The sequence below is a fragment of the Pituophis catenifer genome, unplaced genomic scaffold (assembly GCF_029215685.1).
Source record: "Pituophis catenifer annectens isolate HBS135680 unplaced genomic scaffold, rPitCat1.0.hap2 SCAF_1, whole genome shotgun sequence".
Classification (NCBI taxonomy): domain Eukaryota; kingdom Metazoa; phylum Chordata; class Lepidosauria; order Squamata; family Colubridae; genus Pituophis; species Pituophis catenifer.
The window spans coordinates 226972559-226993088 of NW_027256881.1; positions in this window are offsets into that span (position 1 = coordinate 226972559).

Here is a 20530-nt window from a genome sequence, read left to right on the forward strand (position 1 = left end):
CTGAACCAAGTGAACCGGAAATAATTGAGAAATGTACTAAAAAAGGTCAATGAGGCTGTGCAAACTATTCGAACCACTACATTAGCCGAAACAAACCAACTGATGTATGCAGCAGCCGTCATAACCACCAAAGAACTGGGGTTGAAAATACAAAAGAACCAAAGAGGCAAGAAGGGGAAGCCTAAGTAGAAAATTCGGTTAGAATTGAAGATCAAAAAAGTATGTGGAGATTTGAGCAACTTGAAGAACCTAAGGCAAGGTCAGCTAAAGAACAAGCAGGTCAAAAGCAGCCTGGAAGCAAGATACGATCTGAGGAATAAGGAGATTGCGGTAGTAATTGAAGAGCTGAAGCAGAGGGGTGTTGCCATCGCTGAAAAGATTAAAGGGTATGAAAACCGAGTATCTCAGTTCAAGGAAAACTCACAGTTCAGAGCAAATCAGCACCAGTTTTATAAGAGTTTAGAAAATGGAGATGGCGTAACAACAAATGAAAAGCCTGATAAAGAGAAAGCTCTGAAATTCTGGAAGAATTTGTGGGAAAACAACAAGAAGCACAACAGAAATGCAAAATGGATCAAAGAGGTTGAGGATTCTATTAAAGTGCATAAAATGGAAGACATGAAAATAACAAAAGCAATGGTGCAAAGACAGTCAAGAAAAGTGAAGAACTGGAGTGCACCTGGACCAGATGAGCTGCATGGCTTCTGGTTAAAGGCACTTACAAATCTGCACAAAAGATTGGCAACCCAGATGAACCAGATCCTAAAAACACCTGGAAATGATGAATGGATGACAACTGGAAGGACATTTTTGATCCAAAAAGATAAAGAAAAAGGAAAGGACCCTGGAAACTATAGGCCAATCACCTGTTTGCTAACAACATACAAGCTTCTTACTGGTATCATTGCAAACCAAATCTATGGATACCTGGAAAGAAATAACTTGCTTCCTGTAGAACAGAAAGGATGCTGCAAAAACTCAAGGGGAACAAAGGATCAATTGCTGATCGACAAGCTAATCCTAAAGAACTCAAAGAAAAGACGAACCAACCTGTTCATGGCTTGGATAGACTATAAGAAAGCGTTTGATTCAGTTCCCCATAGCTGGATCAAGAAATGCCTGGAAATCTTAGGCATCAGCAGCAACATACAAAAATTCATGGAATCTTCAATGAACCTCTGGAAAATGAAACTTATGGCTAATGAAAAAGAACTGGGTGAAGTTGAAATTAAACGAGGCATTTTCCAGGGCGATTCTCTTTCACCCCTACTTTTTATACTCTCAATGCTACCACTGACAATCATTTTGAAGAAGATGAACTGTGGATACGAACTTGCAAAGAAAGGACTGAAAATCTCGCACTTGATGTACATGGATGATTTGAAGCTGCTTGGTAAAACAAAAGCTGAACTGAATTTATTAATTGAAAACACAAAAGAATTCAGCCAAGACATTGGTATGCAGTTTGGAATTGACAAATGTGCAACAATAGCAACCAAAGCAGGCAAGATCATAGAAGAGGATGGAATAGAACTAGAGAATGAAGAAATGATAAAGGCAGTAAAATCAGAAGAAGGCTACAAGTACTTGGGGATTTTAGAAGCCTCTGACTTAATGCATAATAAAGTCAAGGAATTAACTTCAGCCAAGTACATTCAGCGAATTCATAAGATATTAATGTCCAAATTGAGTGGAGGAAACATCATAAAAGCCATAAATACCTGGGCTATACCTGTGATTAGATACTCTGCAGGAATAATTGACTGGACCCAGATGGAGTTAGACAATTTGGACAGAAAAACAAGGAAGCTTATGACAATGAATCATGCCTTGCACCCTAAAAGTGATGTTGACCGATTATATTTACCAAGAGCAGAGGGTGGTCAAGGACTCCTACAAGTAAAGCAGACTGTGGAAGAAGAAAAATGCAGCTTGAATGATTACATCCAGAAAAGTGAAGAACCAATGATTAAGGAAGTAAATAAAGGAGGCCTTTTAAAGACAACTAAACAAAAGCAGAATATAAGAAAGAAGTAATTGAACAGCGAGCTGAAAATTGGAAACACAAAGCTCTGCATGGCCAATACTTGAAAAGTATTGAAGGCAAAGCTGACCAGAAACTAACTTGGAACTGGTTAAGATCAGGAGTACTGAAAAAAGAAACAGAAAGCTTTATTTTGGCAGCTCAAGAACAAGCCCTAGCCACAAACTGCATGAAGGCAAAAATTCAACATGTTACCACCAACAGCAAATGCCGCCTCTGCAATGAGAAAGATGAGACAGTCGACCACCTGATCAGTGGATGCAGCAAAATTTCACAAACTGACTACCTACAAGGCCATGACCGTGTTGCTAAGATAATTCAGTGGAAATTGTGCCAGAAGTTTGGATTTGAGTACAGCAAAAACCACTGGGAACATCAGGTTGAGAAAGTTTTAGAGAATGAGAAACTCAAGATCTTGTGGGACTTTAGGATTCAGACTGACAGGCACTTGGTCCACAACACATAACACTATGTCATAACAATAGTTGAAAAGAAAAAAGTATGGTTCATTGACATTGCAATACCTGGTGATGGATTGAAGATAAGCAGCAAGAAAAAAATCACAAAGTACCGGGACTTGCAAATTGAAGTTGAGCGACTGTGGAAAAAGAAATTGTGTGTTGTCCCGATTGTAATTGGAGCCCTTGGAGCAATACCCAAAGGGCTACCCCGCTATTTAGAAAGTCTAAATTTGCCGGACTTGAACATTTTGACTCTACAAAAAACCATCTTACTCGGAACAGCTTACATCCTCCGACGATACCTTAACAGTTCCTAGGTCCTTGATTAGGACTCGAACTGCTGAGCTATTAACCAGCCTCAAAGGCTGTGAATCTCACTAAAGATTAAATAATAATAATAATAATAATAATAATAATAATAATAATAATAATAATAATAATAATAATAATTTATTTGTGATTATATATATATATATATATATATATATATATATATATATATATATATATATATATAAAATATAAAAATGAATAATAAATAAATAAATAGTATTTGTGATGCATTTTTGAATATTCGGTTGACTGAGTTTCATGTTTAATGAATATAAATAATAATAATAATAATAATAATAATAATAATAATAATAATAATAATAATAATAATAATAATAATAATAATAATCGGTCATTATGTAAAAAATATGACTTACCTGTATCCAAAAAGTAATGGGAACATAAAGTGGAAAAGGTTATAGAAAATGAGAAGGTGAAGATCTTGTGGGACTTTCAAATACAGATGGATCATCATTTGGAGCACAACATGCCAAATATCACAGTTGTCGAAAACTGAAACATACAATTTATTGACATTGCGGTACCAGGAGATACTGGAAAAAAATCATAAAATATTGCGACCTGGCCATCGAAACTACACGGCTATGGATGAAACATGTAACAGTGCTACCCATTGTCATTGAGGCACTTGATGTCCAAGAATTTTATAAGATACATCAACAAACTGCAGCTTCCTGCAATAACATCAGCGGAACTGCAAAAAAACGTGCTACTTGGAACATCGTACATCTCAAGAAGTTATTTGGTTGATACCTAGGATGCTGGCAGAAATCCATATCAACCATTAGCACCAGTCAATGGTATTTGTGATGCATTTTTTGAATGTTTAGTTGACTGAGTTTCATATTTAATGAATAAAGATGATGATGATGATGATGATGATGATGATGATGATGATGATGATGATGATAATGTAACTTTAGTGTTATCTTAGTGGTCAAATTCCCACTGTAATTCAGTACAGTACAATACAAATACACCAACCAAATCTGATCTCCTTACCAGTGGTTCTGGCAGCACATGCTCCCCCACAATGATGATGAGCTTCAAATTGTTTTATTGCTTCCTGTTGAGTAAGGACTAGTTAAGCCTGATGAGCAGCTTGCCAACAGATACTCGTATTGCATCTTTTATGTATTCCTAAATCTCATTGAACCACTTATTTGTAGATGGTTCTATTAACAGCAATTTCATTTCCTATATTCATGCGGAAAACAACTTGAAACTGAATCACATTGAATTCATCAAAATAATATTTTGTCTCACATAGCCTAGCTGTGTAAAAAACAGAATTCGGAAAGTCATATTTAATTTGAGTGTGAAATAAAAAGATGATGTTGAAAGCAATAGATCAGAGTTACAGTGAGTCAGTTTAGGCAGAATCTTTTTCCCAACTTTTATTTTGCATGGTTCCCACCTCTAGACTGTATTACTTGTTCTAACCTAAACTGCACACTTCCTTTGTTTCCTTCCCACAATCTTTCACACTGTGAGGGGCCATGTATCCATCAAATAACCATAGAAAAACAAACTATCACAATCTGCAATTTTTTTGTATTAGATTACAGACCACAAATCTCTATTTTTCTGATTCATTAGTCTGATCAACCTCCAGTGCAACTGAGATAAAGATGTTTCTGAAGCTTTGGATAAATAAAGTATTACAAAGCCTATCACTGAAGCTGATATACCTGAACGTTTTAGCTTTAACTTTTGCATGAAATTTGTAGGCTCAATATCTTTGCTCCGGGAAAAACTAAATTTATTATACCTGTCAAGAGAGAACCCAATCTTCTATCCAGCTCAAATTTCTGTTTTACAAGTACAGAATGTTACGTGTTTTAGCATTGCATTTGTAGTCAAGAAGATTAGGATGAAAACCCTTAACCAACCAAAGTCTATAATATAAATTTGATTATTTTAAAAACTAGCAGGGATTGTTGAAATCATGACAGCAAGGGATTTGGGTTCTAAAGTAAAGTAGGTAGGAAAAATGGAAAAAATAAATCAAGAATGTCTAAAATAATTAGAACAGGGGTCCCCAATCCCCGGTCCATGGACTGGCACTGGTCCGTGGCATGCCAGCAACAGGTGCATGCAAACAAGTGAATCTGCCGGTCTGTGGAAAAACCTTTCTCATGGAACTAGTCCCTGGTGCCCAAAAGGTTATGGGGGTGTGTGGGGGTGTGACTGAATTAGAGTACATTTAAAAGATGCTGTTATTAAGATAATCTACAGGTGTTTTTCATCTGATAAGCAAAAGGTTGCTGCAGGAAAAACCACATGGCTAGAATTTTTTTTTAAATGGACTGGATGAAGCTATAAAAACTATAAAAAATAGCATGCTATAGTATGTACAATTTTTCCACTGTTTCTGCCTACTTTACTTTAGAGTCCAAATCCCCTTCTGTCATGATTTCAATACTTACTGCCAGTTTTTTTAAAAAGTCAAATTTATGATTTATTGGTTAAGGGTTTTCATCCTAGTCTTCTTGAATACAAATACCGACTGCCAGCAATTCGGCAGTTCGATTCTCACCTGCTCAAGGTTGACTCAGACTTCCATCCTCCTGAGGTGGGTAAAATGAGGGCCCAGATTGTTGTTGGGGAAATATGCTGACTCTGTAAACCGCTTAGAGAGGGCTGTAAAGCACTATGAAGCTGTATATAAGTCTAAGTGCTATTGCTATTCTGTACTTGTAAAACAAAAAATTGAACTGGATACAAGACTCCCTCTTGACAGGAATTATTTCACCTTACCATGAATCTGAGAAGGAACTCAGGGACTGTATTGGAATTTTGTCATTCTATAACCAGATTGGTTTTCTCTTCTCACTGTAAACCACATCTAACTTGCTTTGTGCATAGTGAGAAAAAAAAAATAATTCCCTATTCCTCCCTCCCTCTCCCTGTAGAGCAAGAAGGAATGAAAAAGGAAAGTTCTTCCTGTCTTCCAAAATGCAGATTTTAATCAGATTTGAAGCTAACATTTAATGCACATTATTTGTAGCGGGCAAGTTCAAGGCAGATTTATTGAACTGTTATTGTACCTTTTCTCATCTAGTTATAAGGACATTTTCTATGGGCAATTGGTTCACAATCTTAGCTAGAGTTGCAACAGCAGCTTTCAACAGTGGATAAAAAGCATCCATTGTTTAAGTCCTTGGAATATTGTTTACCAATTAGAAAATAATAAGAGCTCACAAACATCCTTTCTCATTTGGGACATATAACCTGGTGAGAATAATCTAGCTGGAGCTTATACTGAAAGCCAAATCTTTGTAGTAAATAAACAAACAAAAAGGGATGGCCACCAGCATTAAATAATAAACACAAAGTATTTATTTATTTATTTATTTATTTATTTATTTATTTATTTATTTATTTATTTATTTATTTATTTATTTATTTTATTGGTTCGATTTATATGCCGCCCTTCTCCGGAGACTCAGGGTGGCTTACAATGCGTTAAGCAATAGCCTTCATACTTTTGTATATACCTGCTTAGTAGGGCTTTCGGGCCTCCCCCCAAGCGATGTTCTTTTTTATACAAAGTCAGCTTATTGCCCCCACAATCCGGGTCCTCATTTTACCTACCTCGAAAGGATTGAAGGCTGAGTCAACCTTGAGCCTGGTGAGATTTGAACTTGCAGTAATTGCAGGCAGCTGGTGTTACTTAACAGTGCTTTAGTTTGCTGCACCACCAAGGCTCTTGATTTGATTTGATTTAATTTGATTTAATTTGTAAATGTTATAGAGTCAACTGGGGTGTGTTCTGGAAATATAGGAATAGAGAGATCCAGTTTGGTGCAGTGGTTAAGGTGCCAGGCTAGAAATCAGGAAACTATGAGTTCTAGTCTCATTTTAGGCATGAAAGCTGACTTGGATGACCTTTGGGCCAGTCTCTCTTTCTCAGCTCAAATCAACTCACAGGGTTCTTGATGTGGGCAAAACAGGAGGAGAAGGAATATCAGGCAAGTTTGTTGCCTTGAGTTATTTATAAAAATAATAAAGGCAGGGTTTTAAAAAAATCTAAAACTCCTTTCTTTTTTAAAAAAGAAGTTCTTTTAAAAAGTTGTTAAAGAAACAAATGTTTCTACCCTAGGAGTTGGCCTGCCCAGCTTGCTTTCAGTTGCTTGGGTAGTTTGATCAAACCAGAGCCTTGTTATACTATGGTTAAAGTCCAATGTTTGGACTGCATTGGTTTTCAGATGCAGCATTTACATGCTCTCAAAATATGCTGTGATTTCCTTATACCACACCACCAGATTTCCTATTAAAGGGCATGTTATGTGCCTTTATCCTTTTTTTCGATTTGCTAAATTTATTTCTTCTTCTTCTTCTTCTTCTTCTTCTTCTTCTTCTTCTTCTTCTTCTTCTTCTTCTTCTTCTTCTTCTTCTTCTTCTTCTTCTTCTTCTTCTTCCTCCTCCTCCTCCTCCTCCTCCTCCTCCTCCTCCTTCTGGAATTAAGCCAAAATTTTTGTGGTTTTATTTATTATTTTTTTATGCCATCCATCCTCTTTCCCCATTACGCAAGGAGATACTATTTCTCTGAGCCTTTTCCATCACTTTCTCTATGATGCCACAAAGGAACTGGCATGCCTGACCTTTGGAAAGATATTCCTCCTGAGAATATCTGGTGGTATGGATCCTATTAGCATTTCACAGACCCATGAAGGCCTGGCTTTTGTCCTGTGCAGTGAATCAAGATGATAGATAAGGCTATTCTTTTGGGGAAGTGAGTCTTTCTTATACCCAGTCTGAGCTATGTGTTGATCATATTTCGTTACGTTGGTTCTGCATTGTATTCCCCTCCTCCCCACTTGTGCTTACTGATGTAATCCACACAGAGTCACAAATTGAAAGTAGGTCAGTCTTATAAATTCAATAAATAAAGGGGAAAAAAATAAACTTTGTGAAGGATACAAAATGGGGACCAAACTGGGAAAACGGCAGGTATTTCAGACGTAAATTGCAAGAACATCAGAAAAAATATAAGGAAATTGCATTACTTCTGACACTCTGTTCTTCCTCCCCTAGAAAAAAAGGTGACTTTTTTTTTTTATTGTGATCTTGGGACAAATAGGTTTGCTCTAGTTTGTACTCTTCTAAATCTGGTCACTCTGTCTACAGAACTGCTGTCAGATTTTGGTTTAAGGTGCCCTGGTATTTCTCAAAAAAAGAAAAAGAAAAAGAAAAGCAGAATAGGGAATGAATTTTTCTTCTTCTCATTTTGAACTTGCTGCTGCAAAACTGATTGAAGGGAAGACATGTAGGCAGTGAATATTAGTTGAAGGCAATTTGTTGTATCCATGAGGAAGGCCTGGGTGGTGAGACAGTTTGCAAGAATCCTTTGACATAAAAGTAAATGAGAATGTAGTGCTATGGTTTCACATATAGATCATAAATAAGAATCTAATTTCTCTATGTGACATTTATACTTGTGAAATGTATTTGTAAAATCTATTTTTCTTGATTTGTACATTTGGCTCAAGTCATTAACATCTTAGTCAAGCAATGGAGATCAGGCTGAGCAAGAAAGAAAAATAGAAAAAAAACATATATAAAGACCCAGAGCTCACTGTTTTCTTTCAGAACCTTTCTTTTTTCAAAAGCTAGCAGAATTTGCATTTGTATAATGTAAAAAAAAAAGCACCGTATTCATTATCCTTGGGTACTTCTTGTCTGTCTACAAATAATGGAATTTGTTACCTTGTTTGGTCACTGTTTTTCATTGCCTCTGCTTTGAATTTTTTTTTTATTTATTAAATTTCTAGGCCACCCATCTCAGCAACCAAAGCGACACTGGATAGACTCGACTTACAATGCCACAAAATCATAAATATAAAACATGACAATTAACAACAAATAAAAACTACAAAAGAAGAGCATGAATGGTATGGGGAAGGACTCTTATCTATCATTCCACCAACCACCTGCTGACTTTTGAATAACAAAGGTATTAATTAGGAAGAGGATGGTGCCTGCTTTTCTTGAAAAAGACTAAGGATGCCAATAGCCACTCTACTCAGTGCCCACCAGGTACCTACTACCGATATACTTGTGTTTTCACATTAGATGATGATGATGATGGTGATGATGATGATAATGATAATGATGAAACCACCAGCTTCCAACATCATGGAGTTTTGGAATAGCCTCAAGAGCTTCTACTAATTCTCCAGCTTTTAATGGAATGTCTATGTCATCCAGGTCATGGTTGTCCCAGAGGAGTTTTTTCAAGAGGCAACTGGAATGAAACTTTCAAACTGACCATAAGCTAAAAGGAAATACTTATCAGTAAACTTAATAAATTCAGTTTTTATTAATTTGAAACCAATTGCATACACACAGTGTGATTGCATCCTTCAGATTCCCGCATTTTATTTTTCAGTTAAACAATAATTAAAACAGTCTAATAAGGAAAAGAAAGGGGAGTAATTGGGGATGAACCACAAACAGTTGAACTGGTGCTATTTTTTATGGAATTTTGAAAAACACTATACTTTATTGAAGAGTTTATTAGCATTTTAATTTCTGGGAAAACCAAGGTAAATTGTGGGTTTCTGGAGCCTGGTTCATAAAGCCTTTATGGTAGAAGAGGAGGAACCAAGTCTTCAGAGGCTCATATATAGCACAAAATGTGCAATCTTATGTATTTTTTATGTTATTTCTTTCATTTTTTAAGTGTGGATTAAAATTTAAAAAATGTTACATGCCTGTCTTAAAAGGGTTTTTTTTAGTAGTAACCTATAACTGAAAGACAATTGACTCCCCAGTTTGTGAATTGGCAAAATTAAGAGGTCAGTTTTGCTGAACTCTGAGAAATGTTTGTCCAAAACAAAATAATGCCAAGATTTTACTATTTCCTTTACATCGCGAGTCTCAAATTCCAATAATCATGAGTGTCACATGAGGAGCAATTCATTAGCCTCGAGTCTGTAACACTGAAACCTTTTCACATATTGATGCAAAAGTCTCTAGTAAGTGCAAGTGAAGGAAATGAAGAATATAATTGTATGCTGCTTTAAAAAAGCAAAACAAACAAAAAAACCCCCCCAAAAAACTTGATTGCAAATCTGTGCTATTTGTAAAACAAACCTGGGAACAAAGAGCCATTTCATTTTCAATGTTTTTCATTAACCAGAAGACCATTTTCTTTTATTGGATTGATATGAATTAGTTTTTCAAAATCACAGTTCAGATGATAAAATCTAAGAGACATCCTGCTAAGACCAGACTCAATCTTCTCCCCACCTCACCCCCAAGCTTCTCTTTCCCTTTTTTCATTCTTCTTTCACTTCCCTTTGGTCTTTCACTGTCCCTTGTGTTTCTCCTTATCTACAGTACAAGTCTTTCTTCCTTTTCCTTTCTAGCCCAGAAACTTTGTTTGCTGTCTTCTCCACTCCTTGCCTGTCAGGGGTCTTGGTAGTGGGTCAGTCTTACCTGTCCCACTTTCGTTTGGGCAGTCCTGTCTTTCTACCCTATCTGCAACTGACACTGATGGTATAGCACTATTACACATGCCTTATCAGATTTGATTAAGGTAGGCTATGAAGCTGCCAACACTAGACCACTCTTCTTGCTGGACAATTTCCAATGGCACTGATTCCAATGATGCATCCAAATGGCACTCAGCATACTAATATGGATGTTTCCATGATGATGATGATGATGATGATGATGATGATATCCATTCAGTTGTGTTTGACTCCTGGTGAATTTATTGGCCAGATCACTCCACATCTTCTGATCTTGATCTTGCACTATTTCTTTGAGTTTTTCTATGTCCTGCCTGGTGTCACCTTTGATGGTGGGACATATGAAATATTGTTGTAGGCTCCTAGTTTGCGATTTCTGTTTTACAACTTAAGACAAGCATTTTCTTTATTAATAATAGCACAGGATGGCCAAGAGATAGATTCCGGTAGACAAGCCATGCAAATCAATAATTTATTTGCTTTGGCCTTTGAAGGAGACTGGTAGTTGTCCATGTTCCTTCTGTTGCTTTTCTTCTGTTTGAACAAATTATATCCATTGATTTCTATATTCCAATCATAAGAGTCATGCCACCAGGCCTCCATTATACTCATTAATTCACACCTGCTTTCCTCTGTTTAAGATTTCAAGTGCATCTAGTTAATTTCCCATATTCTTAGCATTAGTATATAAACTAGAATGATCATGAGCTATTCTTCTGGCAGATGGTACAGTTCCCAAACTGATGGGTACAGGATAAGCCATTAGTTTCAGTTATGCATAGTATTGAGCTACTAGCTACCACAATTTTCTATCTCCTTGCAGAGCACAGTTGCATCCTTCCTACCCTTCAGGAAGCCACTATCCTATCTCCTGTTTAACAATCCCTCTTGAAGGCTTAGAGCTTGTTTCTTCTGTGAGGCCTTCAAAGCTGTTCAGTAGTGTGCAATACTTTGTTTGCTTCCAGTTGTTATTCTTGCCTAGACTAGTACTTGATTATCTTCAAACAAATTCCTGTTGTACCACGTCCTTTGTTTGATCTGATAAATATTCATCCTCTCCTGTGAGTTAACGCATGGCTACTTGCTGCTCCAATCTTCATGTTTTTTTTTCTTCAAGTACTGCTACAAACTATTGCAAATATATGCAAAGATGTTGTCAAGAAGGAATAGAAACATGCCACATGTGTTGCGGGTCACAACTGCAGAGTCCTGTCTGTTCATAGCTGATAAATGTTGGTGGTTAATATTTGAATTGATTCTTTTTTTTTAAGGAAGAAGACCATTTTCACATAATATCCAAATTTTATCAAGCTGTTTGCAGTGTGACTACATGCATTTTATTTATACATTTATTTATTGCCATATGCATATTAATATATAAGTTACAGAGTTCTGGTTTTTTTTTTATTTCTATGCTATTTTCATGCAATGAAATTGAATTTACATATTTTGAAAATGTAACACAGAAACATATCATAGGATCTCTCTCAATCTCTCTAACCATATCATCTCTATCTTTAACATATTGACTAATCTATATATATATATATAAGCGAAATCCACTCACTCATCATGAAATCTCCAGAATGGTAAAGCCTACAAACTCGAAATTTGGCACGTATGTACTTCTTGGCTTCTAGGTGCTTGCTAAGAAAGGATTTTTCGAAATGACCATCAGATCATTAGTATTTCATATACAATATGATATTCACATGCTCTGATGCTAAGGAGTTAGACGTTCTACTTCCCCTCCCGACTTGAAAGGAACTCTGTCCCAACTGCCACTTGTTGTGGTTCACCAGCAGCCTGCAGAGCTGGCAGTGGAGTTGGACAGTGAAGAGGCTGGGGAGGAACATGAGCCAGTCCTGGAGTCTGGGGAAGGCCCGGACAAGGGCTCTGCATCAGAGGCAGAGATGGGGCCAGGACCATCTGGGAGTTATGCACCGGAGCCTCATGAGTCAGAGAGCAGAGAGGCAGAGGAACAGGAGGAGCTTGTTCCTAGTGTGCGCATGTATGGAGCTGCAGGAAGGCACGAACAGTTAAAACAAAAGTGATGACTCAGGAGTAAGGCCTGGAGATGATTGGCCTCTCCCAAAAGGCTTAAAAGAGGAGCAAAGGCACGTGGGCACTTTGCAGGAAAGCAACATTGTTAATTCTGTTCCCAGTCGGCTTTTCTGTTTGATTCTGGAATCCGTGTGGCTTTGCCAAGTAGGTCTTTGGCAGAGTGTCAAGGGAGATAAAGGTTGGTGATTATCCCGAAGGCCTTCTCCCAAAGGACTTTTTGCAACTAATGAGTTGCCTAATTGGGACTCAGCTGTGAATGAACGTAATTCACAGCTGTTGCAATAAAAGAGATTTTTGGGACTACTTGTGTGTTTTAATGACTCAGGAAGCCTAGGTCACAACACCAGTTGCCTTATATTAACACACTCTGATGTTACCCCTTTGCTAAACCGGGTGTGGTCAGCGCACGACTCATCTGGGACATTCTACTTCCCCTCATCATCTCTATCTTTAATATATTGACTAATCTAGCTATAGTCCTTTCCTATCTCTTCCATTCTCTGTGGCTTCCCAGAACCTCCTCCTTCCTCACTAAACAGGGCTCTGTCCAGGATTTCTAGGGATGATCTGTGTTCATTGAGAAGGAAGAGGAATTATTTTTATTATCTTTGCAAATATGTTATAACAGAACTAGGGACTTACAATATCATGTTTTCTAAACTGATGATAATAATCCTTAGAGCCTATATAGAGTTCTCTTTGAAGGCTAGCTGAGAATGCAAGGGAGGCCACAGAGTAAGCTTTCTTAGATTTTGCATTCTTTTCTCGTAATGAAGAAACATGGGATGATACTTAATGTTTATTGTTTAAATAACAGCAACAACAACATGTCACCCAAAATTTCTGAGGTACCATTTTGTTCTGCAGTTCTGAAATTTTTGTTTTTCTTGATTATTTTTGTAGACATGTAAACCATTGTAATGTAAGGAAAATGGTATATGTTAAGTGGTAGTTTCCTGATAAGACAACATATGAACCCAAATTGTGTAGGTCCAAATTTAATTTATTTGCTTATTTGTATTCTGCCTTTATTATTTTTACAAATAACTGGATATGTTTGACACACCTTCCTCCTCCTCTTTTCCCCAAAACAACAACCCTATAAAGTGACTTGGGCTAAGAGACAGTGACTGATCCAAAGTCATCCAACTGTTTGGCTAAGGTCGGACATGAATTCACAATCTCCTGCCTTCTTGCCTGGAGCCTTAACCACTGAAAGTCCTTTCTTCTGCAGACTTTCCACTGGAATGTGCTCTATTCAATGAATATATATGAATATATAAGTGGATTTAAAAATCTGAAGATTTTATCTGAGATTGATCAAGCTGTACTGTTTTAATTTAATATTAAAACTGATTTAAAACATGGCTGAGATGCCATCAAAATGATTTCACAATTGGATGCAGTTAGGAAAAAATAACACGTACTTTAAATTAATCATACGATTCTTGAAGAATTGATAGTATGATTCTTGGATGAGAAAATATCGGCTTCCCTTTCAGATCCTAACTGTAATAATAACAATAATAGAAGTCCCAGTGGCGTGGTGGTTAGAATCAGGGATGGGTTCTACTTACCTTTACTACTGGTTCGCACCGGGAGCTTCTGCGCATGTGCAGTTCATCAATTATGACATCCGGGTGAGTGGGCGGAGCCTCCCACCGCTTTTACTTCCGGTTCTAAAGAACCGGACAGAACCGAGAGCAACCCACCACTAGTTAGAATGCAGTATTGCAGACAAACTCTGCCCACAAGTGGGAGTTCGATCTTGACTGGCTGACTCAGCCTTCCATCCTTCTGAGGTTGGTAAAACGAGGAACCATATTGTTAGGGGCAATATGCTGACATGATAAACTGCCCAGAGAGTGCTGTAAAGCACCATGGAGCAGTATATAAATCTAAGTGCTATTGCTATTGCTATTGCTATTGCTATTGCTATTGCTAGTAATAATAATAAAGGGCATGAAAACCAGTATATCCAAAAGACAAACAAATAAAAGCCTTCTTTCAGTGGATTTGCCTTTGAACAATCATTCCTACTTTCATCTTGTTAAATAAATGTATCTCTGACAACCACTGCCGTGGGTTCTAACAGTTAGATAGGACTTACAGCAGTGATTGTCAGTGATTGGAACAGCAGATAGACAAAAAAGAGCTGAGAACTAGAAAATTCAAACACAAAAGCAGAACGTTTTTCTTTTCTTCTTGTATCACAGACTGAAAAGGTTTCAAGTTCAAAGTTAATTTGAGCACATTCCATTTTTCTTTTGCTGGTAATAAGATAATTCTCCACCAGCAGCATTTACTGCCCATTTTACAGCAGCCTTCCCAGATATATCCAAGTAAACATATTGTTGCTTATTCTGACAGGGAACATTTCTTCCAGTCATAAATGTCTAAATACTTTTGTAAATTACTAGACTTACTGAAATCTCTTCTGTCAGCACATTCATTACTTGGAGGCAGCCGTGGGTTTTTCTTTCCTGGAAGGGTAGTGGAAAAAAATGGAAACATTATTCTCTAATATATTGCAACCATTTATATTGTCTCTTATCTCTTTTTTAATCCTTTCAGTTTTTATTCATTGAAGTAATCTCTTCTTGAACCTAACTATTGCCAGGTAGAGATTAAAACACTACGTCTAAGAAACTGAGTTCCTAAATAATTATCTGTATCCTTTTGTGTTAGCACAACCACTTGGAGGAATCAATATTGCTGAAAAATGAAACAGTTTGAAGCTGGCATGCTAACTAGGTTTAATTCTCCTGCATCCAAACAAATCAAAGCTGGAAACTGTCTAAATTGTGAGCACATCGAGAAGGATACAGAACATTGGATTTCTACTGATGCACACACTCATATTTTCAGCTGCGTACATAAGCAAACAGAAGCGCTGGTTTTCCAAAGTGCAGATGTTCTCATTTTGCCTCTTTCTCGGGTTAATTAAGCATTATTTATGAAGAGATCAGATGCATGGACCTTCTGCATGGCCGATGGTTACTATAGCTCTGCAGAGCTTCAAAAGGACACCAAAGTTCAGGCAAGCTGCATGAAAAAGATTCCCACCAGCGTTCATTTCACAATCAGATTGCCTGCATTGCTCCAGGTGGAATGCTAAACAGGGTTTCTGCCCAAACACTGAAGTCCTTTTCCACCAGAGCAAAGAATTCGGCTGAACTGCATGCTGGCTGAAGGCCATAAGAAAATCAGGGAGGGAGAGTCAAAGAAAGAAGTGGAATGGAAAGTCGTCATTACCCTCTACAGAATTAAGCATTTGTAGGCCTGGAACTTCAAGCTTTATTACTCTTTGAAAGATTCAGTGCACAACTTATAATCAGGTTTAAGAATTGATCTAATAGCTGACTTTTAAACAGTACTTCTAATTGTCAGCCTGGAAAGCAACTCACTCCATTACGGCTCAAGATTCTAGCAACTCTTTTCATGTAGCTTTTCATGGCATGCTGGAGACTCGGTATCTTTTTACTCTAACATTATTGATATCATTTCTATATTCAAACAGAAACAAAATGTACAATTTATCAGTTTGGTTCCCATTTTGATTGGCAAGGGAAAGAATAGTAATAAGAAAATGCATGTGGCTTTCATTTTTTCCCCCGAGCTGTAAGTGGCTAAAATAGCAACAGAAATGTCCCTAAGGAGCATAACGATATTGTGACAAATTTCCAGCAGAGTGGCTGAAATCTTGCTTTGCAACAAATCCATTAAAACATTGAGATTGCATAGTACTTTGCAAAGCTAAAGGAAGTAGGAAGAAAAAAAAAAGAACATTAAGAGATTAAAAATAGAAGAACTTTTTAGCTTTGTACACTTCATGTCTTTTAGTGGTGCTATTAGGGAAATTAATGAAACCCATTTTGTTTACTCTGGGTGCTGGAGAAGTCATTAGATTCGAATGAATACATAATACTACATCAATCTAATTTGAAGAGAGGGAATCACAAGGCAGATGCAGTTTCAGAGGGATTCACCCTAATGGTAGTGATGCAAGTTTCATAAATTGTAGCAGAAGGCAAATTGCAGAAAACACAAAGAGACATTGATTCAGCACGACGCAAAGATTGCAATTAAGCATGTCTATATTCGGCATCACCTTGACAATTAAGACCGCACAATGCTAATCTGCAGATTTGTCTCCTTTTATTTATTATATGTTTTCTTCTCAACAAGGCTTTGGAAACTGATGTTTTTAAAATACTAACAGCTTTAAAATTTTAGTGAAGAATAAGCTACAAAACAGTAAGCTAATTTTGACCGGTAAAGGAAATGAAACTAATTCTTTCTGATCACTGCTAAAGCCATTAAAAGTATACAGATTTCTATTTTAAATATACAAAGTTTACTTTTAAATTTCAGACTGTTTTTCAGAGATGAACTTGACCCTGAGGTCCTTTTCAGTTAGTATTTCAGTGGATAATATCTACCTATCAAGAAGAAGAAGAACATCTGGAATACAAATGTTATTTTGGTAGCTATGCCCATACAGAGGCTGACTACCTTCAATGAAGACTTTTGGTATGGTTTAGAGCCCTACTTTGTTAGTTGTGTGGAAAATCATTGTGGACAGAGGATGAAGGAAAATAAGAGTGAGGATAGAGCTAGCATGTCCAGTTGAATAATATTTTGGTGGGCCAAGACTTCACTTAACATTTGTTGGGTAAATGAGGTGCCCAGATGGAGGGTGAACAATAGGAATGCTTCACACAAATGGACCTAAACAAAATTTTTCTGGGTTTTGTTTTTTGTTTTGGCTAAGTATGGGGAAGAGAGGGTTGAGAACTTTCTCTTACTATTTTTTTTAAACAAATGAACAGACAAAACAACTATTATGTGTTACTTTTAGGGCTTACTTTAGTGTTTGATTTTCCCATCTCAAAGGAACAAAGAGATATGATGTGCAAGTAACTCATGAAGACTTAATGGCAGGTTAATTTGATAATAAATATCTTATCAAAAGGGTCTACCTAATAATGAATCAAATTACTAGCACAGAGTGATGTGCCACTATTAACTTTGTGTGAGAATTAAAGCAAGACCCACTATTCCTCAAGACAGAACTGTCAGCAGTCTCTGGGAATGAAAATAAAAACGAACACAATTGTGGAGTTCTAACCCTGGCCCTTTATATATGTGAGTCTAAAAGAGGTGTTTTAGATTGTGATACCAGGCCCATCATCTTGCAGATTTTGACATCTCCTGAAGAGATGCTGATGATTGGGAGTAAACATTTAAGAGCTTCTCAACTTCAAGGCTACCAACCATACATTAATTGGATTAAAGAAACTTTCTTTAATCAATTGAAGGGAAACAATTGAATACACTTTTTATTTTAAATGGTGCTCAGAATTTTGTCATTATAGTGAGGATAAGGATAAGGGAGTCTCTGTGGATTTTACTCCGCTAGTCATTGCCAACTAAATGAGCGGCACTCATCTCCATTTCAAGGCCATTGAGCCAGCGCTGTCCAAGACATTTTGGTGATCGTGTGGCCATGATGTCATGGAGCACTGTTACCTTCACACCAAAGTGATACCTATTTATCTATTTGCATTAGCATGCTTTTGAACTACTAGCACAGGTGGGTTTCAGCAGGTTCTGACCAGTTCTGGAGAACCGATAGTGGAAATTTTGAGTAGTTCGGAGAACTGGTAGTAAAAATTCTGACTGGCCCCGCCCCCATCTATTCTCTGCCTCCCAAATTCCAGCTGATTGGGAGGAAATGGGGATTTTGCAGTAACCTTCCCCTGGAGTGGGGTGGGAATGAAGATTTTATAGTATCCTTCCCCTGCCAAGCCCACCAAGCCATGCCCACCAAGCCATGCCCACCAAGCCATGCCACACTCACCAAGCCACACCCACAGAACCAGTAGTAAAATTTTTTGAAACCCATCACTGACTGCTAGGTTGGCAGGAACTGCGGTAAGGATGGGAGCTCACCCAGTGACATGATGCTCCGGTCTTGAACTTGTGCTGCCAGCTTCCCAGCTGATAAGAGCAGCATCTTCACCACTGAGACACTCAGTAAAGTGAGAGGGAATAATAATTAAATCTTTAAGATATTATAGCAACAGAATGAGGAGACACAAATGATTTGGGATAGAATTTGTAAGAGTTTCTGAATTGTCAGAGACACTTGTTTTGTAAGGAGCTCAGAGCTAATAATGAATTAAAATTTGCGGTCATCCGGATATACTGGCTGTGCAAACATTTCACACTGACAGGAAACTGGTGGTGAAAATTGGCCAAAAAGGGCTCATACTCAGAGAAGATACTGTACGGGAGAAAACAGATCTCACGTATTGAGCTTAGTAATCACTGGTGTGATGATTGTGACAGATACTTTCTAACAAGCAGCAGCATCCAAGTATCAAGGGGAGAGTTGCTCAGGGTTTTAGAAGACAGATGATTACCAACAATCCCCATCAATCCTTGCTTAAGTTTTAGTCTGACAGCTGATGTACTATCCACAATACACATGCTTGAGTTTGGTATATATTATATCTTCTCAAGAAAGTGTAATAGTTTGCAGAGTGGAAACTGTCATTCCACTAAATTTAATGAAAGTCAAGGATAGAGAGGAGATTTACTAGCTGATGGCTTTATTGTCATTCCTGTTTCTGATGCTCTAATAAGTTCTTCATGTTCTTCCTGGATGAAAACACCACAAGGTAAAGATAACTTAATGGAAAAGTTTCAGGCCATTTATACACGTCAAGAAAGGAAAGGAACCAAAATATGTGGTCTATCATTTGTCCATCTTCCTACCCATTCCATTTCAGTTATGCAGCTTTCCAGATGGCAAAACTAATAACTTTAACTGCTGAGAGAAGTGCAAAACTACAATGCCATGAAGCTATGAGGTTATGAGAAGTTAAAAAGGCATAGTTTTTTTTAAAATAGCTTTTTCTTCCCTAGATATTATTTTATTATTTAATCAATGAAAAGTTCTTGTTTTGTGTTGGTATTATTTTTTATAAAAGATAAGGAAGTATAGATATTCTATATCTGGTCTATATCAATCTCATCTGAACCTGTTTCACTCCTGTTATTCTGTAATCCCAAGAAAATTCAATTATTCCTCTTGGTTCTTTGTAAAATTTTTGTACATATTGTATTTGTGCATCTTTATATGCAATTTTGAGATACTATTGCAAGACTTGGTAAGTTGTGTACTTTTTTCACTTCATCCATACAGCTAAATCAGAAGCATAATTCACCTTTGATGTCCCAAGATGCTAATGAAGCTTCTGTTTTATGAGATTATAGGATACTGCTTTGTGGAAAATCTTTCTGCCTTCCATTGAGGATCTGTATACTGCACGAGTCAAAAAGAGGGCTGTGAAAATATTTACAGACCCCTCGCATCCTGGACATAAACTGTTTCAACTCCTACCCTCAAAATGATGCTATAGAGCACTGCACACCAGAACAACTAGACACAAGAACAGTTTTTTCCCGAACGCCATCACTCTGCTAAACAAATAATTCCCTCAATACTGTCTAACTATTTACTAAGTCTGCACTATTATTAATCTTCTCATTGTTCCCACCACCCATCTCCTTCCACTTATGACTGTATGACTGTAACTTTGTTGCTTGTATTCTTGATTTATATTGATATTGTTTCCTGATTGCTTATTTGTACCCTATGACTGTCATTAAGTGTTGTACCTTATGATTCTTGATGAACGTATCTTTTCTTTTATGTACACTGAGAGCATGTGTACCAAGACAAATTCCTTATGTGTCCAATCACATTTGGCCAATAAAAAATTCTATTCTATTCTATTCTGAAGTTCATGTCTTCTCTTTCTCTGCCTCAGAATACAGGTAATCCTCAATTTACGACCACAATTGAGCCTAAAATTTCTGTTGCTATTTGTTAAGTGAGTTTTGCCCCATGTTGTGACCCTTCTTGCCACACTGGTTAAATGAATTGCTGCAGTTGTAACATTGGTAACATGGTTGTTACGTGAATCTGGCTTCTCCATTGACTTTGCTTTTCAGAAGGTTGGAAAAAGTGATCGTGATTCCAGTACATCCTAACCTTCCTAAATATGAGTCAGTTGCCAAAGCTTCTGAATTTTGATCATATGACCTTGAGGATG